A 20116-nucleotide genomic window follows, 5' to 3' on the forward strand; every position below is an offset into this window, starting at 1 on the left:
CAGGAGGAGGGACTTTGAAGAACCCGCAACAATGGTAACGCACAGGTCTTTAGCGCTATTGTTGCAGATTGGTTGCAGGAGTGTATCGCTATCCGGAGGGTGAATCCACTTTTCTGGATTCCCCTGAAAGCGCTACAACGAAGCGCTTTTTGCGGGTCGGTTTCAGGATTGTTGCAGATTGTCTACGACGTCGTGGGTTATGGCAAATTAGTAGCGTTTCCAATTAGCAACCATTGTGCTATTTTGAAGCCGTGCGAAATGGCCCTAAGTCAGAGTTATCCTGGACTGGTTCTGTGGATTCTTAGTAGGTCCTAGACTCTTGCAGGCTGCTAGCAATGAAACTGAGAAGTATTAAGCCCCCTCTATTCTCCTGCTTGTTCTGAGACCTAGGCAGACTCTGCACTTACTTTGTTTATTCCATTGTCAATCCTGTTAATTTCAGATTGCTTTGAACTCGGATCATCCTCTTCCCCCCTCCCCATTGAAACAGGAAAGTCTTCTGCACGTGGTTAGGGTAGTTCAGAAGGGGGGGGGAGCCAAGGCTCTTTCTTTCTTTTCTTGAAGGGGGGGAAAGAGGAGCCAAGCAGGGAGCCTCTTTCTTTTCTTGGAGGAAGGGGAGATGATCAAAAAAGACAGAGGAGGGAGGAAAAATCCAGGACTGACAGAAGTTGACAGAAACTAGGGGCTTCTCCTTTAAGGCAAGTCTGTTACATGATCACCTGTGGCCAATCACAGGTCCTCTACCATGGAGGAGAGCCCAGATTCAAAACAGCCTGGTTTCTCTAATCCGAATCCTGAAATATTGAGCGTTAAAAGCACTCCAAGATATCGCACAATAAAGGTAGGTTCACTCCGGATCAATCCTTCTTGCTGCAGAAGGAAAATTTAAATTGCCCCAAATCCAAATGGAAATCGCATTCTGTGTAGACAGCAGGGACTGAATCGATCTGCGGTTGGAATAAAAGCTCCGTGCAGTTTACACCCTACTTAGATTGGCTCTTAAAGAGGCAGTACACAAAATAGGCATTAATGGAAGCTTTGCTTTCTGCAGAATCAGCAGCTATGCATCCCCTCTACTGGAGAGAAGAGAAGCCTTGCGGGACCTAACAACGTCCCACAGGGCCTGCAATACGAAGCTCTTCCACCAGGTCTATGATTGAGGCCAGAGTAGCAAGGAAGATCAGTGGGGGCTCCCTGGAGTTCAAAAGCAGTTAGTCCTTGTTATCTTGGCCCCTCTTACTGCCCCTCCAGATGCTGGGAGGGGGAGCTTTGAAACAACTACTGTTGTTTTAGATTTGTTACAATTTTGTTGTATGCTTTTAATGGGGTTTTATTGGAGGTTTTATTGGACATTTTGTAACCCGCAACGAGCCAGTCTCAGGAGTGGCAGGAAATTAATTGAATAATAATAACAGAATAATATACCCAAAATGGTGAAGATATGAAGGTTGGGCTATATAAACAACAGTTCAGTAGGAAGTGCATTGTGACCTTATTATACCAAGCTCAGATATAGCCAGTCTGACTTGCTAAATTAGGAATCCCAATTAGTTTCTTGCTAAATGAAGGTTTGATCGGTCTTTTGAAGCTGCACAAGTTTTCAAGAAATGCATATAATAATCCAGTTATCTTCCCTCCCAAAAGTGCTTGTTTGGTCTCTCTTTCCCAGGTCGTATTGTGGATGAATGGAAAGCTCAGAGCAGATGGCTGTCAGAAAAGCAATGACTATATACCATGGCTGAGAATTAGTGTGCAAAAAAAAATATGCATCTTGGTGAACAGTACAGAGATCCTGCCTATAAATGCCAACAGACATCTGGCTTGAAAACACCGTAAAGTCAATTTGAATATTGTTCTATGCTTACTTTAATATTCATGAATATTAGATTACTACCATATCTACTAATACTTCTCTGGATAAAGTTTTTCTTGCCTTCTAAGAACTTTGTTTTCAAATACTTTTCTGCTGTTTAAAATGTATTATATATATATATATATATATCTTCCATTAATACAGGAAGAAAATAGAATGAATAGCATAAAGGGATTCATACTTGCAGTGTTTAGGTGGGTGGGGGTTAACTGATTTCAATGTCTTGATGCTAAAATCACTGAAAAGAGGATAATGGAGAACCTTTTCTGCCTCATGCTTCTCATCAAAGTCCCCAAGCACCTAAAACTGCTCCTATGAAACCCTCCAAAATTGTTGGACTATGCAAGATCTGTAGTGTGCATGATTCAGCAGCATATGAAGAATCATCTAGTCCAAGTCCTTGCTCAATGCAGGATCATCCTAAAGCAGCCTTTCCCAATATTTTTACCACTGAGAATCCCCTGAAACATCCTTCAAAAAACCACAGAAGTGGTGTAATTGTGCAGAATATAGTGGGAAGCATAGTTGTGTACATGCCCATTTGGGGCCCCTCCCCTTTCCACTCCCTCCAGGCCCCTCATTGGCCATTTGGAGGTCTGCTTGACTATATATGGTCATATCATCTGATAGATGTTTAACACATTTTTAAAATATTTAATTTTAAAATATATAAAATTTAATAAATTCCCACCCATTCAGGAAACCCTTCCAAGGCCATCAAGAAACCCCAGTGTTTCACAAAACCCTGGTTGGGAGAGCCTGTCCTAAAGCATCTATGATAAGTCCAGCCACTGTTTAAGGACCATTTACCACTTTCTTACGCAGCCTATTCCACTGCTGAATTACTCCGACTGTGAATTTGTTTACTGATATCTAGCCAGTACCATTCTATATGTAGGTTAAAGTCATTGCTGCAGGTCCTAACTTTTCTCAATAAAACTAATCTTTACTAAGTTGGTGCTTCACATTTGCATATTTAAACCCTGCCAACAGAAATCATATATATTCCCTGTCCCTCAAGAATAATCCCAGTAGGAAGGGGAAGGCTCCCAAAACAGCTCCTGTCGAGCTGTTTTTTGAATGTTGATTACTAAGCCAAAAACTCTATATTGAATTGCAAATTGATCAATGTTTTTATTGTACTGTGTTCCTAGGTTAAAATCAGAAAGGTTTACATTAAAAATATTCCAAAAGTTCTTTTAAGACAATAAAAAGATTGCCCAATGTAAGATTGACAGGTCCTGCCTGGCTACTGGCAGGGGATGAGTGACATAGAATTGCCAAATGCAGGTTGGGAAACTCCTGGAGATTTGAGGATGGAGCTTGGGACTTCAGTGGGGTACAATGCCATAGAGTCCATCTTCCAAAGCAGCCATTTTTTCAAGGGGAACTGATCTTTGTAGACTGAAGATGGGAGGGGGGGTAATTCCAAGGGATACCCAGATCCCACCTGGAGGCTGGCACCCCTAGGAGTGACACATGAAAAGAACACTCTGTGGAGTATACTGTCTGCCTATTTCTGTATAGTAAGATAAAAAATTCTTGGCAGTAATTCTGGGGGACTCCCAGGTCTCACCTGAAGGTTAGAATCCCTAGTTCAAATACGCACATGGCTTTGCAACTTACTAGAAATGCTTGGAAATACCACTTGTATAAACAGCTATGCAGAAATATTTCTGAGTAAAATACAGAACTCATTCCTAGAATAGGAAAAAACACGCACACCTTTTGTTAATTTTTAGAAGTGACAATTAGCAAAGAGAATTCTGTAAAAGGATCAGATTATTAGTCTAGATAGAAGCTTTAATTGTCTTATCTCATATATCCCACATGAAAATGGCTTGGGAGTTCTTGTGTTTCCAGCATGTCAATGAGAGCACAATAATATATTTCTTTTTTTCTGGCTTACGAGGCTTTAATATTCTATAAATAGCCTTGCTTGAAAATCCCAGTTCATAGTACACAGAAGCTCATTGGGACATGGTAGCCTTTAGAACAATGACCAAGGACATCACACAGGTGTAACTGATGTGTTATTTCAACATTTTTTTCTCACTGCCCAGTGATGCAGAATAGTCTTTACATCGATTGCATATAAACAGATAAAAATATATCATATGTAATTTGTCATTTACATAACATAGGAAATGCACTAGGAAATATGAGAGGTAAAATGGCAATAGAAAACAAGTGCCATAAATTATAAAGCTTTAGCACAAAATAATGTTTATTTTTCCAAGAAAGATGAACAAAGAACTCCTAGCTTTCTCAAAATCTTTATATTAAAATCCCACTGATTTGTCCATAAATGTGGGACAGTGTACTCCCATTACATCTTCTATACATCTTTGTTGTGGTTGTTAGGTGCGAAGTCGTGTCCGACCCATCGCGACCCCAGGACAATGATCCTCCAGGCCTTCCTGTCTTCTACCATTCCCCGGAGTCCTTACAGACATCTTTATAATTCATCCATCTAAATCAGATAATCTTTTAGTTAGTTGGTTAATCGTTTGTATCCTGCCACTTCCACCCTCAAGAGACATCCTTAACAGCTTACAATATAATAAAATGCATATGCAACAGAAACCAATAACTATAACAATACAATAACTGAGGAAAGAGAAACAGAAAAAAGCAGAGCCAATTTAGTCCTCATACACAGAATCGGAAAAGCAGTGATGATTCATCTCTGAGGGGGAAAAGGTAAGCAATGAATCAAGTGACCATCCCATCTACTACAATATCTGAAGTTGTTTCTTCACTGTCATGTTACTCATATGACAGTATATCCTAGGACGTTAACCATCTTCCCCCACAACAGTCCTACTCTTCCCATTCTACAACTGTTGAGAAAACACACATTTTCCCCAGCTTTATACTTTTCTCATTTATTCTTGAAGTTATACAACTAAGAGATGTGTAAATAAAGCAATGAGAATTGTTTGCACAGATTAATTACCATGATAAAGAAGGGGAGAAAAGCGACCTTTCCATTTATTATAAAGATAGCTAAAGTACACATTTCAATTAATCCTCCATATTTAAAAAGGAACCTGGGCTCTCCTATTTTACCATTCAAATCAAATTAAATCCTCATATAATTGTTTTTTTTACATATTTCTGCTCATTGATTTGCATACATACAGTATGTTTAATATTTCAGGAGCATTGTTATATTGTTATAGGGGTGGAGTATTCTTTTTCCTTCTAGTATTCCCTCCTGTCAAATATTAGATAGGATTCAGTCTGTCTTAAATTATTGTTCAATTGTTCTATCAATTGCACTTTGATCAAAGGAAAGCACCCTGTTGTGGTCTAGCTGTGTTTTCATTCTCTGTTTATTCAGAGGGCTACTACCTACTCTTTCAGTAAGATGCACATGAAATGTGCAATATATACTCTAAGAAGCTGATAGTCCTTCATGCCTCTTCATTCACCATATTCCCTCATGGACCCCCTTTATATCCATAGACTAACCCATTTGAGCCCTCTGCTTCACAGGTTCCTCTTGTTAATGTTCATATCAGTAGAAAGCTGTGAATCTGCAAAACACGAGGCAAGTTCATGGTGCCATTCATATCATATTAGCCCAACATACACATGCTTATAAATCTGGGTATTCAGATAGACTCAAAACAGGGAATGGATTTTGGTTTCTGAGAATATTTGACTTCTTCACACAATAACTTGAACTGCTGAGATCACTAAGCCATTCCTTCCAGGCATTCCCATCTTGCATTAACATATAGTGACAGCTCAAGTCCCAGTATTCATCTGATGTTGTTTTCTCTTGTTTCCTTGCATTTTCCAGTCAGCTAGCCTTTCATGTATCAACATTCATGGTTCTGCTGTTACTTTGTGTGATTAAAAAGTTTTGCGGCCCAAACATCAATGATACAGATAACAAGTATGTCATTTCCCAAGTAATCAGGCCTATTTTTCACTGGATCTCATGAGACAAGTTTGTTCATGCTGTAAACATATAAAGGTGGTTTGAGTATTTGGAGCACACTGTATTCATTCACGTTGCCTTGCAATCTGTTTCTGATGGCTTAGAGAATAGGTGCGGCAGCTTCTAACCTGGTGAGCTGGCTTTGATTCCCCACTCCTCCAGCTGGGTGACCTTGATGGTGCTGTTCTGGCTGAGTCCTGATAGTGCTGTTCTGGCTGAGCAGTCCTGTCAGAAGATCTCTCAGACCTTTTCTGCACCAAGAATTGGGCCCAGTGCAGCACTCATCCTGTCATGGGCCTAATTTCCACTTCCAGATGACATCAGCACCATTCCAGGGCAGTCCCAGGCCTGGAGCTATGCAGGCCACCATTTGCTCCACAGCAAGGGAACATGGATATCCACGTTCCCTTGCCACAAAGGCAACTGAGGGTCTGCAAGCAGAAATTAGTCCTGCAACCAGACAAGCACTGCTCCCGGTCTGATCCCTAATGTGGAAAAGTTCTCTGCCTCACCTACCTCACATGATTTCTGTTGTGGGGAGCAGAAGTAAGCTGCTTTGAAATTCCTTCAGGCTGTGAAAAGTGGGGTATAAAAAACAACTCTTCTTCTTCTTCCACAAGCTTACTTCCTACATAGTTAGACTACCATCACACATATTTGATGCAGACTTGGCCTTGGAAGGTCTTGGGAACCGTAGATGAAACAAAACACAGACTTTATTTCTCTTTTGTCTAGCTCAGGACCAACTTAACTTACAATTAGGTGTTGAATTGGCCACCTTAAACAAAAGCCACGAGCCCTATAGGACGGCTGTGATGGACTGCACTTTAAAAGCTCATAAGTGCTATGTAAATGTGAAGGACTGGCAGTCTTCAAACAAAGGTTGGATACACACTTTTCTTGGATGCTTTGGGCTGATCCTGCGTTGAACAGGGGGTTGGACTAGATGGCCTATGTGGCCCCTTCCAACTCTATGTTTCTATGATTCTAAGGGTTAATGCCTTACAGAACCAGAGAGCCTGAGTAACAGGCAGCTCCAAGAAATTTTATTCCTTAGCATGATTTGAGTAGAAAGACTTGGGAGCTGACTGCTGAAGAGAACTACAGTTAATATGTTTCCAACACTGAGAGGTTTAAACTTTTCTTAGTTTTAGAATCTTTCAGATGAGAGGCTTTTGTTTCAGTGTTTCCTAAACACTTGAGTGTATTTTCTTGAGTTTAAGTGAATCAGATTTCAGAAGGCAGTATTTCACTACCAAGTACCCAAATTCCTTCCCTGAGCACACCAGCTATCACTTCATCTCCAGAGCTATCTCCCTTTCTGTTGGGCAGGGAATCCCTTCTCTATCCCTTTTCCTGGCCCAAAGGGGGGGAGGTATCTCTACTGATCCCTCACTTACTCCTTGCCAATCTTAGAATCATAGAATCATAGAGTTGGAAGGGGCCATACAGGCCATCTAGTCCAACCCCCCTGCTCAATGCAGGATCAGCCCTAAGCATCCTAAAGCAGGATCTTCCCAGTCCTCAGTCAGTATGAATCTGTTTTCGGTCAGCACTAAACTCTCGTCAGTAAGAATTAAACTTTCCAGAGTCAATGATTCAGTTTGTGAAAATATTAGTTATTTCAGAGTTTATATTGATTTACATCAAGCATTTTACATTTTCCTATATGTACTGAATAAAATATTTGATTTATTTTTAATATTCTAAAGTCTTTTGTGTGGCATTTCAGAAGCTTAAGAAAGTACTCCTGCCACTTCCTCAAGTCCCTGGGGAGAGACAGAATAAAAATACAATAATTTGACAGGTTAGGACAGCCATAGGTCTTCAGGAAAGTAGAAAAGGGGAAGTTCAGTCAGAAAGGAAGATAAAAATATGGAGGGAAGAGAGTGAGGTCATCATACTGGTCCATAAACTCTTCTGTTTCCCATAATAATCAGATTCTGGAGCCCATCTTCAGTAAATTTGCTAATGTAGCTCAGCAACACAAACGTGGACAGGTGTTCCAAATGTTCCATTGCCATGTGAATTATGGAAGTTCTCAAATTTTAGATGAAATATATGTCAAACGGTCAAAGTTTATTATAGTCATACAGACCAAGTTATATAAAGAAAATCATAAGAGACCAAAACAATATGGTCATTAGGTGTAAAACAATTAAGACAAATCCTTAAAATAAAACTTTAAACTATCTTATTTTAAAACTTCATATTTTTATGGAAGTAGCACAAAGCTAATTGAATTGTTACCTGCGGGGAGTCTCATCACTGTACCATTCCAACATCTCCCCATAACCTTCTTGCAATACTGAGGAAAATAACTGGAAAATTATTGCTCTTCTTTTTCCTCTGTAGGAAGATATTGCACTACATGCTGTATATAATAATAATGATTGTCTCCATAGATTGTAATGACACACTGTTATTATATCAGATACAAATGCTGAGAACTGAAATAATAATCTCAGGCTGGATTCATAGGGTATCTACTTTATTGTGTGATTAATACCTAGGTAGGTATCCTGTAGGGATGCTTCCCAAACTCTTATCATGTACATTTCATCCTGGATTTTTTATTTTCAAATAAATTTTGTCTTGTTTCCAAAACAGAATATTTTGCTATTCCATTGGAAAAAAATGGAATTGTTCACATTCCAAGAGAGCCCCCGGCGTGACGCGGTAAGAGGCGTGACGCGGTAAGAGGCGCTTTGCGCCTCTGACACGTCAGGCCAGCCGCAAGAGAGCCCCCAGCAGTCCCGAGACGTCCCGTCTGCACCGGAGGGAAGGAGGCGAGCTCCGACGAAAGTTCCCGAGGCTTCCAGAAGCACTTTGCTTTCCCTTTCGCCCACGTCCAGCTGTGTCTGCAACCGTGTTCGCCTAGGCAGCAGATAGGTCGCACCTCCATAGTACCGCCTGCCAAAGGAATCTGCTGGGATCTGGCAGTTGCACGGATCGCGATTGCCGGGGGCTCCTTCGGGCGGCGGCCTGACGCGGCGAGAGGCGCAAAGCGCCTCTCACCGCATCAAGCCGCCGCCCGAGGGAGCCGACGACAACAGGCCGTCGCCCGGGACAGACTGTAAGTACCTCGCGCCCTCCAACGGTCCGCCGCCCCGCCACTGCCGCCGCCTCCGAGACGCCTGCACACGCCCAACATGGCTACCACCGACACGTGCCGCCATCCAACGCGCCCGCCGCTGCGCTGCTGCCCTCTGCCCTGCGCGCCTACAGCCTGCCTGGCCTCACACCCTCTGACCATGCTTCCGCTGACCCGCCTGGCCCCGCCTGGCCCCGCCGCTGATTGCTTCACTGCCAACGCCCACAGCCAGTTCGGGGGTCGCCAGCGGCAAGGTAGGCCATGCCGCCGGACTCGCGGGCCCAGCCCGAGCCGCCCCTGCCCGGCCGCGCCCCGCCAGACTCCCCAGCCTTGCTAGCGCCCGCTGCATTAAGTCTGCAGCGGGCTTATTTACTAGTATGAACATATTCTGCAATGACAGCACTAATGTTTCAGGCATAAAGCATCTTTAAATCTAACTAAATTTCATTATTTTAGCTGTTGTGGATAAGTCTTCATGGACTTTATTTTATTTACTTATGTATCTCTATTGCTTTTATTACAGGCCTTCCTACAGCCCTCCTGGTAAGTCTTATCTTTGTGGTGTGATGATGAGCAAGGTGCTTTTCAGGGCAGATATAAGTGCTTTATAATCCCTGTCTGAAAATCCTGAAAGACCATGAAATAATTTTAGTAGCATTCTGAGAGAGAAGCTAGTTTGTTATTGTGGTCCTCAGGTCACCAATTCAAGCAGTTCTTACAGCAAGAAAGCTGACTATTGCAAGCACCTCTCACTGTTCCTTCACTTCCAACACCCTGTAAAGCATCAGAGACCCCTGCTGTGCAACTAAGCAGCTTGAACATTATTGCTTTTAAAGCTGAGTTCTCTTCCAGTCTGGCTTCTATCAGGGTCCTAGCTGGAAAATATCTGCAAAACCAGTGAACAGAACACATAGCAAGCGTGGAACAAAGACTGCTAACTGAAGAAATGAGGATTAAATCACTTTTAGGACTCCTTTGCCTTATTTATTTCAAAGTCTGATCACAGATACTATAGATGAGAAAGTGGTGGAGGAGTGGAATTTGTAATAGGGAGTGATGGCCCCAATATGTTTCCATGTTCCAAACCCAATGGAGGCATGAGTTGTTTTAAGTCTTGCATGTGATCCTGCATCTGGCTCTAATTCTCCAATCTAGATAACTGTGGAAGAAGCTGAATGTTTGGGTAGGTTCTATTTTTGCCAACCTTCAGGAGGTCAGTGGAGATCTCCTGGGATTACAAAGATGAGTTCAACTGGAGAAAATAATCACTTTTGAAAGAGGATTTCATGGTATTATCGCCACTGAAGTCCCTCCCCTTCCCAAACCTTGTCCAGGCTCCATCTCTAAAACCTCCAGGCATTATCCAGCCTGGAGCTGAAACCTACCCAGATTTTGCACAGGCTTTCACATAGGCTGAGTAAGATGTATCACTGCCAGTTTCCTAATCATGTATAATATAATGGAAGGTTACGATCCTATAAACGTATTTCCCCCCACATCCTGTATTCTTTTGTCAGTATTAAGACATGAGGTCATATCTGAACTTACATTTAAGTATGGCTATTAGCCAGGATTAGCTTTATTCAGTATTTGCATTTTATCATTAATAACTGATGCCATTACATAAGGGTTAGCATCAGTGTAGACATAACACCAAGTACTGTGAATGTTGACAAATAAGTTTTAAAAAGTAAGAAAGAAGAACATATTAATCACTGAACTACTATTTGTTTCTAAATCATATTATAACAGCAGAATTACATATCCATTGGACACAGATGAGGTACAAGGAGTGACTAGGGTTGCCTTGACCACCAATGGGAGATGGGGTAGGGTTGCCAAATCCAGGTTAGGAAACTCCTGGATATTTGGCGATGGAGCCTGGGAGGACAAGACCTCAGTGGGGTACATTGGCAGGTAGGAGGCCAGTACTGGCAGTGAAGACACGACACCTCATATGGCTTAAATATGGCCACAGCTTTATTTTACCCCCAAAAAACATGGGTTGGCATGACATGAAACGGAGCCTGGCCTATCCAGCCCACTGGCTGGAAACCCAAGTCCAAGAGCGTTCAGGATCCATCGCCCTTCCCCGCTGGGAAAACACGGACTCCTGTGCTCTTGAAGTCTAACTGTGGGAGATGGCCCATATAGCAGGGTCCAAAGGGTGCAAACCTCCTTGGTTGCCCCGCCTAGGTCCATCTGGTCGCCATGAGCAAGTATGCCCCCCCCCGCTGGGTGGGCCTCTTGCTCAAACACCACCTTCTTAAGAAGGCCCCACTCCCCTGGGAGTCCGATCACACACCGGCTCCGAATAAACAGGCTCTGTTCATGTCAAAATCCGCTGTGACGAAAACAACATCATTAACAACTTATAAAACAAACAGGGAGGGAGGGTGCTGCTGTCAAGCGCGCAGGCAAAGAGGCCGGGGCCCAGCGTGTGGCGCTATTTATCAGTGCCGCTGAAGCCCCGCCTCCCGCATGCTCGGCGCGCCGCTGCCAGGCGCGCCCGGCACAAGCTGCGGCCAGCCACTCAGGCCGCGTCTTCCCCGCCACCCTCCACGCCGCCAAAAGGCAGCCGAGGTGAGTCTCCGCTGCCCAATGTCATAGAGTTTACCCTCCAAAGCACCCATTTTCTCTAAGGGAACTGATTTCCACAGTCTGGAGATAAGATGTAATTCCAGGGGACTCCCAGATCCCACCTGGAGGCTGGCATCTCTAGGACTGACACATGAAAAACCACTTTGTGGAGTTTACTGTTTGCATAGTTCTGTATAGTAAGACCAAAAGTTCTTGGTCCCAACTACATATTTACTGCCTTTCCTACATCAATTGAATGAGGGTAGCCATGGGTCCCACCACCGGTAAATAATGAAGTGGTCCTTTGTTGAAGGACGATCATTTAGAAACAGAAAATCAACTGTGTCTATACTTTCTTAGTTACATATATAAACCAGAACTAGTTATGGATAATTCAAACGACTAGGGGGAAGAACACATGTATGGTCTATATAGAAAGAAACCACCTGCCAAGTTGTTCTAGAGACACTTGGAAGAAAGATAAAGGATACTCAAAGACCTAGCAGTTTTTCTCTTTTCCTGTAGGAAATCCGGACAAGTAGTAATTTTCTCTGAAAATCTAAAGCTTCTTGGGTTGTCTCAGTAGTTTACAATGACTTCTGGGTAGCATTTTACTTTTTTTAGCAGGTTATAAAGAATTTGTAAATGAAAACTCTTCATCTTTCTTTTGTCCTCAATAGACAATCACACATGAGTATATGAATATTCTGCACTGCCACTGCAAGCAGACAATAACAACAATTCAGAAATAGCATAAGTCTAAAAATAAATGAATTCATTTGTGATGTAAAGCAAGCATCCCTTCAGGTAAAAAGGGAAGGTGGGGACTTAGTGTAATACGGAACAATTTATGCAACTAAGGAAAGTGTGATTATGGTTGTTAGACAGCCTAATAAATCATTCAATGAAATGAAATGCTAAAAAGTTTTCTGCACAATGGAATATCTCAGAATTCTTTAGTTTACAGCCCAGATCTACATACAATGTACAGTATATTGGCATTTTCAAGTCAGTAAACTGGTAAGATTCATGTTTTCTCTGAAAGAAATTTAAACTACATATTTTATAAATCTAACTTGGACACTGGACATGTTTCAGACATACTTTTCCCCCTTGTTTATAAAAATAAATGACCAACATTTTAATAACTATAAAATATGTAAAATTCTACTAGAAATCCTAAATCATACACACACACACAGAGAAGGATTGCCAGCTTCCATATGAGACCTAGAGATCTTCCAGAATTACAACTGATCTCTAGATGACAGAGTCAACCAGCCAACTATTATAATGTTGATGAGGTCCCTCCCATCCCCAAACATCCAGGAATTTTCCAGCATGCGCACATGATAAACATGTGTGTAAACATGATAAAGAATAACCTGTTTTTCCCCTTTTAATGACCCCTGGTTTTCACCCTTTAAAAAAAACTATGTATATTAAGATTGTACTACTATTCAGAATTTTATATAGAATTACACTGTAACAAAAACAATGATATACATTTAATCCTTCCCAGACTAGGAACAATTTTAGAGTTAGATGAAAGAAGCCATGGTTTGAAAAGTGCCATTCCACAAAGCAAGTAGCACTGGGCGGGGGGGAGGGGCTTGCTGGATATACTGTGTACTTTTGGTACTACCAAGAACACTAGTTCAAATTCATGGATAGCCCAAGCAATAGATTTATGGTCAATGTATGTATTGTTGCTTTGTGGAAAAATTCAACCAATTGGCTGGAACATTTGGTTATAATTCTTCCAATTTATTTTTTAGATATTGCCTTCATATCTATGATGTGTAAGCATAAACCAAAACGGGTTCCGGATTAACACAATTTTTTTTTCTTTTTCAATAGCCCGTTTTCAAAGTTGTTTTCTTCCTCAGTGGTGTTTTTTATCATATAAATAATCCCTCAGGCTCAGTGTTTCCTGGAGGGTTCTTTACTGCTCTATGGCTGTGAAAACTCATGGTTTCCTTAGATATATTCAATATATTCTCAGATATCATAGTACAAATTCCTAGACAGATAGAATTTATTTATTTATATTAAGATGCTAAGTGAAGTATGTTACACTGAAACTTTCTTCTACCCTGATTCAAAATACCATACAGATGGAAACTTCTTTCTACTACACCCTCTACATAATGTTTGTACAGAAAATAAGACAATCCAAGTACTTTAGTAGGGTTGCCAGTAGCCTTGGAGTAAAAAATGTCCTGTCCACAATGAAATGTTATTTATTAAGTGATACTTTAGGATTCTTTGGGCTGATCCTGCATTGAGCAGGGGGTTGGATTAGATGGCCTGTGTGGCCCCTTCCAACTCTATGATTCTATGAATCTATGCTATTTACCTCTACACCCTGAAAAGCTTCACATTGCCAAGCATTAAGCCTGTATTAAAGGGTCAGGACTCTTTTTCTCCAGGACACTGGCAACTTTATCATTAAGAGAATATGAGGGAATAGTATAACTTAATCAGTAGCATTTGTCAAGTCTGACCTATATGTAACTTTTGATTGTAGAACAATCCTCTTCCATCTCCCTGTTCCAAAATCCATTTAATATATAGTCCTCAGATAGAGGACGTATCAGATATTAAACTGATAAGAACAGATACTACACTTGATCTTAGCCCAAAGGCCGAGAAGCGATCCTGCTAGTTCTACTGAATCCCTAAGTGATTTTTTAATACTATCAATCATAGGATCCTACTCAGCCACATCTCAGCACTGGGACTAAGTGGCAATGTACTGGGACTAAGTGGCAAGGGTTTAAGTCCTATATGAAGGGATCAGAAGATAGTGTTGGAGGATTCCTGTTCTGCCCTATGTATGACACAGGATTCCATCTTATCTTATGAAGCCACTGGTAGAGGTCATCAGGGAATATGACTCCAATGTCACCAATATGCAGATGGAAATCAGGGACTTCAGATCTCCTGTCTTAGAATCATAGAATCATAGAGTTGGAAGGGGCCATGCAGGCCATCTAGTCCAACCCCCTGCTCAACGCAGGATTAGCCCTAAGCATCCTAAAGCATCCAAGAAAAGTGTGTATCCAACCTTTGCTTGAAGACTGCCAGTGAGGGGGAGCTCACCACCTCCTTAGGCAGCCTATTCCACTGCTGAACTACTCTGACTGAGAAAAACTTTTTCCTGATATCTAGCCTATATCGTTGTACTTGAAGTTTAAACCCATTACTGCGTGTCCTTTCCTCTGCAGCCAGCAGAAACAGCATCCTGCCCTCCTCCAAGTGACAACCTTTCAAATACTTAAAGAGGGCTATCATGTCCCCTCTCAACCTCCTTTTCTCCAAGCTGAACATTCCCAAGTCCCTCAACCTATCTTCATAGGGCTTGGTCCCTTGGCCCCAGATCATCTTCGTCGCTCTCCTCTGTACCCTTTCAATTTTATCGATGTCCTTCTTGAAGTGAGGTCTCCAGAACTGCACACAGTACTCCAGGTGTGGTCTGACCAGTGCCGTATACAATGGGACTATGACATCTTGTGATTTTGATGTGATGCCTCTGTTGATACAGCCCAAAATGGCATTTGCCTTTTTTACCGCTGCATCACACTGCCTGCTCATGTTTAGTTTACAATCCACAAGTACCCCAAGGTCTCGTTCACACACAGTGCTACCTAGAAGCGTATCCCCCATCCAGTAGGCATGCTTTTCATTTTTCTGACCCAGATGCAGAACTTTACACTTATCTTTTTAGATGGAGTTCTACTCCCCTTGAAAAATCTTGTTGATACAGTGGTCATCTTAGAAAACCAGGTGGCTGCTATGGCTTGGAGTATGTTTGCCCTGCTCTACCTGGTGCATTAACTGATCAGGGCTAACTACTGGGAACATATGTCCCAAATACTACAGCATACTACTGGCTATCAAACTGCTTCTAAATCCAATTCAAGGTGCTGGTTTTGTCCATTTGTCCACATGGCTTTGGACTGGGGTATCTGAAGGACCATTTTCTTCCATACAGTCCAGCTTGAGAATTAAAATAATGGGGAGAAGCCTTCTTGACTGTCCCACCAATTATGGACGCAAGAGAGGGCCTGTTCCATGGCAGCCCCACAATTAGTTTTGATTATTGCCAGTTCTATTTGAAGTTTATAAACTATAGAATTTTATGTCTTTTATAACTGTTGCTTTTATTGTGTTTTTATAATGTTTTATATTTATATTGTAAGCCACATTGAGTACCAGAAGGGAAAAAGGTGACTAATAAATGTTTTAAATAAATAAATAACTCACAAACCCTGCCCAAGTTATACATGCAGCCTGATACTGAATATGAAATGCCATACACATATATAAAGTAAACCAAGAATTGCCACATAAATGCATCAATATGCATCTCTTTTCCCCCTTTCTTTGTAAAATCCATTATAATAGTACCTATGTAATAATTACAAACATCATGCATCTGAGGAAGTGAGGTCTGAGTTGCAAAAGCTTACAATGCAATAAATGTTAGTTTTTTAACGTACACTATACTTCTATTTTATTTTACTGCAACAAACATGGTTCCCCTTTTACAATGAATGTACAACTTAATACCATAAGTGCTTTAACATGCAAATCATTTTGCTCAGCAGGAACAATGTCAGGGATGCTATTGTGCATTTTTATTACATAGGAATTACCAGGGGTGGCTGCTGCCTGTTTCCATGTTATAGTAGCACTATTCATCAATTACCCCATGATAAATTCATACATCCATCTAATAAATTCTATTTTAGGCATTTGAACAACTTGACATATTGAACTTGAATAGTATAAAATATAAGACACATACATCAGTTTGAATGGGGCATGGGCGAACAGTTTTCATAGCAAAACAGGGACAAATTCCTACTCAGCTGCCACAATGTTTCAACAATGGGAGAAATTAGCATCAACAATTCTAGGCTTTCACTGCTGCTATGTATTTAATGTCAAAATAGATGCAAATTCTGACAAGCATGCTCGTTTTTCTTTGGCCTTCCTAGCACAGAAATCTATTGGCCACCACTGCATGAAACAGCAAAGGATATAGTTGAGCAGAAGGAGACTTGGTTATACACTGCATTTCTATCCAGTGGTTTTAAATACCTGGATAAAATTAATTGGAGGGCATATATTTAGAAGTTCTTCATGAACAGTATAGCCACATGTATATAATGAGAATGGACAGTACTATCACACAACATGAGATATGTTAGCTGCAAAATCCTTCCTTTTGTTGACTCTTCCTTTGCATGGTGACCACTGACCAAGACTGGAGGTGAGTGGCCTGCCTGCCTGCCTGTCACAGGAAAGCTGTTCCACCTACTCTGCTCCCGTTTCCACCCTGTGGATTAGTCTGCAGATGACAGGTAGATTTGTTGTGTGGTTATTAGTGCTTACATTTCTTGTAGAATTAGTCATCTTTTGTGGTTCTTTTTGTAACAGTGAAAGTTGCTTCGAGTGAGCACTGACCAGAGAAAAACAAATTTAAAGTGTTGAAATCAACACTTGTGTATATGTATATTTATATGTATATGTATATGTATATGTATATATTGATAAGGTGGAGGTTTATATATTGATAAGGTGGAGGTTTGCCGCTATTTTGCAGTGATGATTTTTAGATGTCTAGAGACCTTTTTTAATAAAAAAAAATCCCTCTGGATATAGATTTTGTAAATAAATGAAATATTTGTGTTGTACTACTATAATCCTTCCCTTTGGCAGCCTTTCTCAAATATGCTTAATGATTAATTCTAAAATGTGCTGTTCCAATAAATGAATGGAGCATGCCAGCCGTGGAGTCAACACAGCATTAGAAACCACTGCATTGTAAGGATGGTATTCTGGTAATGGAGGAATATGTCTTTAAGGCTCCATGTTTAAGAATATGTCTTTAAGGCTCCATCTGAATGGACTGCTTTTAAATTTTTCTGAGCATTTTAGCATTAGAGAGAAAAAATATACAGAACTATTACTGACTGTCTGTCATTAATTTCATGGCTGCATCTCAGCATTCAACCAGGATGAAAGCAGGGGGTTTTCTTCACACAAAATCCATAGGTCATAAAATGAATTCATAGTGAGGACTTTGCTCTTTCTTAAAGCAAAGTAAAATGCTAACGTTCCAATGCTATAGCTAAAACTTAGTAAATTATGCATAACATAAAAGATATTTCATCTAGGCATATGCTATACAAGCATAATGCTAAGACTAATTCACCTGAAATGGCACAGAGAATGAATTACTTCCTCTTGACATGTAGCTGGAAGGAACACCAATGGAAACATGAAAGTAACCAGTGGATTATTTTTCTATATATGAGCCCTCCTTTTTTAAAAAAACAACTACATTCCCTGCCCATGGCACTGGCAACTGGAAAGAGTGAACAATCTTTGATCAGTAATAGAGGTGACTGATGTGTTTGTCATTGCAAAATATGTGCTATTAATAAAAGTTCTTCTGACCCAGAACTTTTGAGCCTTGGGCCCTGTAAATGTTACTTATCTGAGAAGATTTAAATAAGAAAACAGGAGTAAAGAAACAAGGTTAAAGTAAGCAAATACATGCATCATTATAAAGATTCAACGGGGATGGTTCCACAGAGTTCCTCCTGGGCGGCAAACAGCATGCCTGCCTTTTATTTGGGAGCTTCTACATGGTTTGTGGGGTTTCCTCCATCTTTAACCAACTTATAGGGAAACAGTATGCTCATTGCTAGGAGAGTAGAGATGTCTACCTCAAAGTGGGGCCTGGAGTTTTCCCTGAATTGAAACTATCTCCAAACCACAGAGGTCAGTTCCCCTGGAGAAAATGGCAACTTGAGATGGCATCCCATGCCTGCTGAGCTCTCTTCACTCCCCAGACTCCTCTCTCCTCATGACCTAGTCCAAGAATTTCCCAGCCTAGAGCTGACAATTCTGACAAAGAGACTCTATGTAAAAGCTCTGTCTGCAGTCAATCCCGGGGGGGGGGGGGGGTTGCAGTAGCTTCAAAATGGTGACTCTCATCTCCAGCACACACACTCAGATCTTTAGCAGGGGGGGGGTTAAAAATTCAGCCACAGCTCAGCTATGATTTACAATTAAACTGTTATGGCAAAGGGGGAGAGGTTTCAGGCTGTTAAGAGAGGCAACAAGATTGTAATCAGGTCAAAGATTCTACACAGGAAGGAGTCAGGAGTGGTAAATGCCAGCACTGAATCGCATGGGGAAGACTGAATGTGAATGAAGTCCTTGCACATCTTAGTCCCATTTACTACAGCTTGAACAGAAGGGGCAGCTTTTCCCTCCCATGTGTGACAGCAGCCAGGGTGTTTTTGAACTTTGCAAAATCAAGATACATGCTGCAACATAACATTCTGAAATCCTGTTTAGATATAGGAAGATACAGTGAATGCTGAGAAAATTCTTTGTTAAAATATGTTAAAAACCAGAGCCTCAGCTCAACTCTTACTGAGACCCAGTGGGTTAGGCTGATTCGTAGCAGTCATAGTAGGAGGGGGGGCTTGGGGGCCAATTGGAAGCGATGGTTTAGGTCAACCTCAAAACCAAAAAAGGAACACAACCCAACCTTAACAAGTAGGAACTGAGAAGCTGAGCTGTACAATAAAATAATGTAAAAATGTTGATTATTTATTATAGTGCGCAATTAAAAACAGAATAAAAACTACATAAAAACTATACAGAACTAACAGCACATAAGACCAAATGCATTTCAACCCTACTGGGTCTTCCTCAGTGGTCAGAACTGTGACAATACACTCTCTATAAAATATTTATACTAAATTCATTATAAAGTATAGCTGAGTGGTTGAATGCAATCTGTAAATTATGGCTCCAAGCAATATATGTAAATTTTAGACTTTTTGGAGACCACCTCCTATGACATATGCCTAGGGTCATCACTCTTTGCTATTATATAATCTGTGCTGAGAGTGTATCATAGCTTTTTTTTTCCCCCTGACACACATGAGTTACACAACTTCAAGGTTCATGTATATATCTTCATCAAATGTTGTCTTTTTAAAAACAGTCTTCAAGTTTGAATTTAGTTATATGCATATCAATTCCACTGATTTCAATAATGCATTATCCACATATAACTGGATGCCAGATTGATTCTTCATACTCATGGAGCCTTGGCAAAATACAATGACTGCTTTACATACTTTTAATTACCTTTAATATTCACTATTAGATCAACTAGAGCCTCTTCTGGCACAGAGTGGTAAGGCAGCAGACATGCAGTCTGAAAGCTCTGCCTATGAAACTGGGAGTTCAATCCCAGCAGCCGGCTCAAGGTTGACTCAGCTTTCCATCCTTCCAAGGTCGGCAAAATGAGTACCCAGCTTGCTGGGGGATAAATGGTAATGACTGGGGAAGGCACTGGCAAACCACCCCATATTGAGTCTGCCATGAAAACGGTAGAGGGTGTCACCCCAAGGGTCAGACGTGCTTTCACAGGGGATACCTTTACCTTTACCTTTTATCAGACCAACTAAAGACTTGTATCGATCAATTCAATGCATTTTTATTTATGATAGCTGCATATTGTGCTACTATTCCATATGAATTAATTTGTAATACAAAGCTATTATCTTGCTTATAGTCA

At 41.0% G+C, this 20116-nt stretch overlaps 1 protein-coding gene and 1 non-coding gene across 8 annotated transcripts in view; both read right to left on the reverse strand.

Moving 5' to 3' along the window:
* The window catches only part of LAMA2 (laminin subunit alpha 2), a 606483-nt gene that overhangs the window by 466651 nt on the left and 119716 nt on the right, over positions 1–20116 (reverse strand). The gene's annotated exons all lie outside the window — the stretch shown is intronic.
* LOC143827980 (U2 spliceosomal RNA) lies at positions 13967–14159 on the reverse strand. Its single transcript, XR_013227461.1, has one exon. It is a non-coding gene; the product is annotated as a U2 spliceosomal RNA (small nuclear RNA).

Source organism: Paroedura picta, chromosome 1 (genome assembly GCF_049243985.1).
Source record: "Paroedura picta isolate Pp20150507F chromosome 1, Ppicta_v3.0, whole genome shotgun sequence".
Taxonomy (NCBI): domain Eukaryota; kingdom Metazoa; phylum Chordata; class Lepidosauria; order Squamata; family Gekkonidae; genus Paroedura; species Paroedura picta.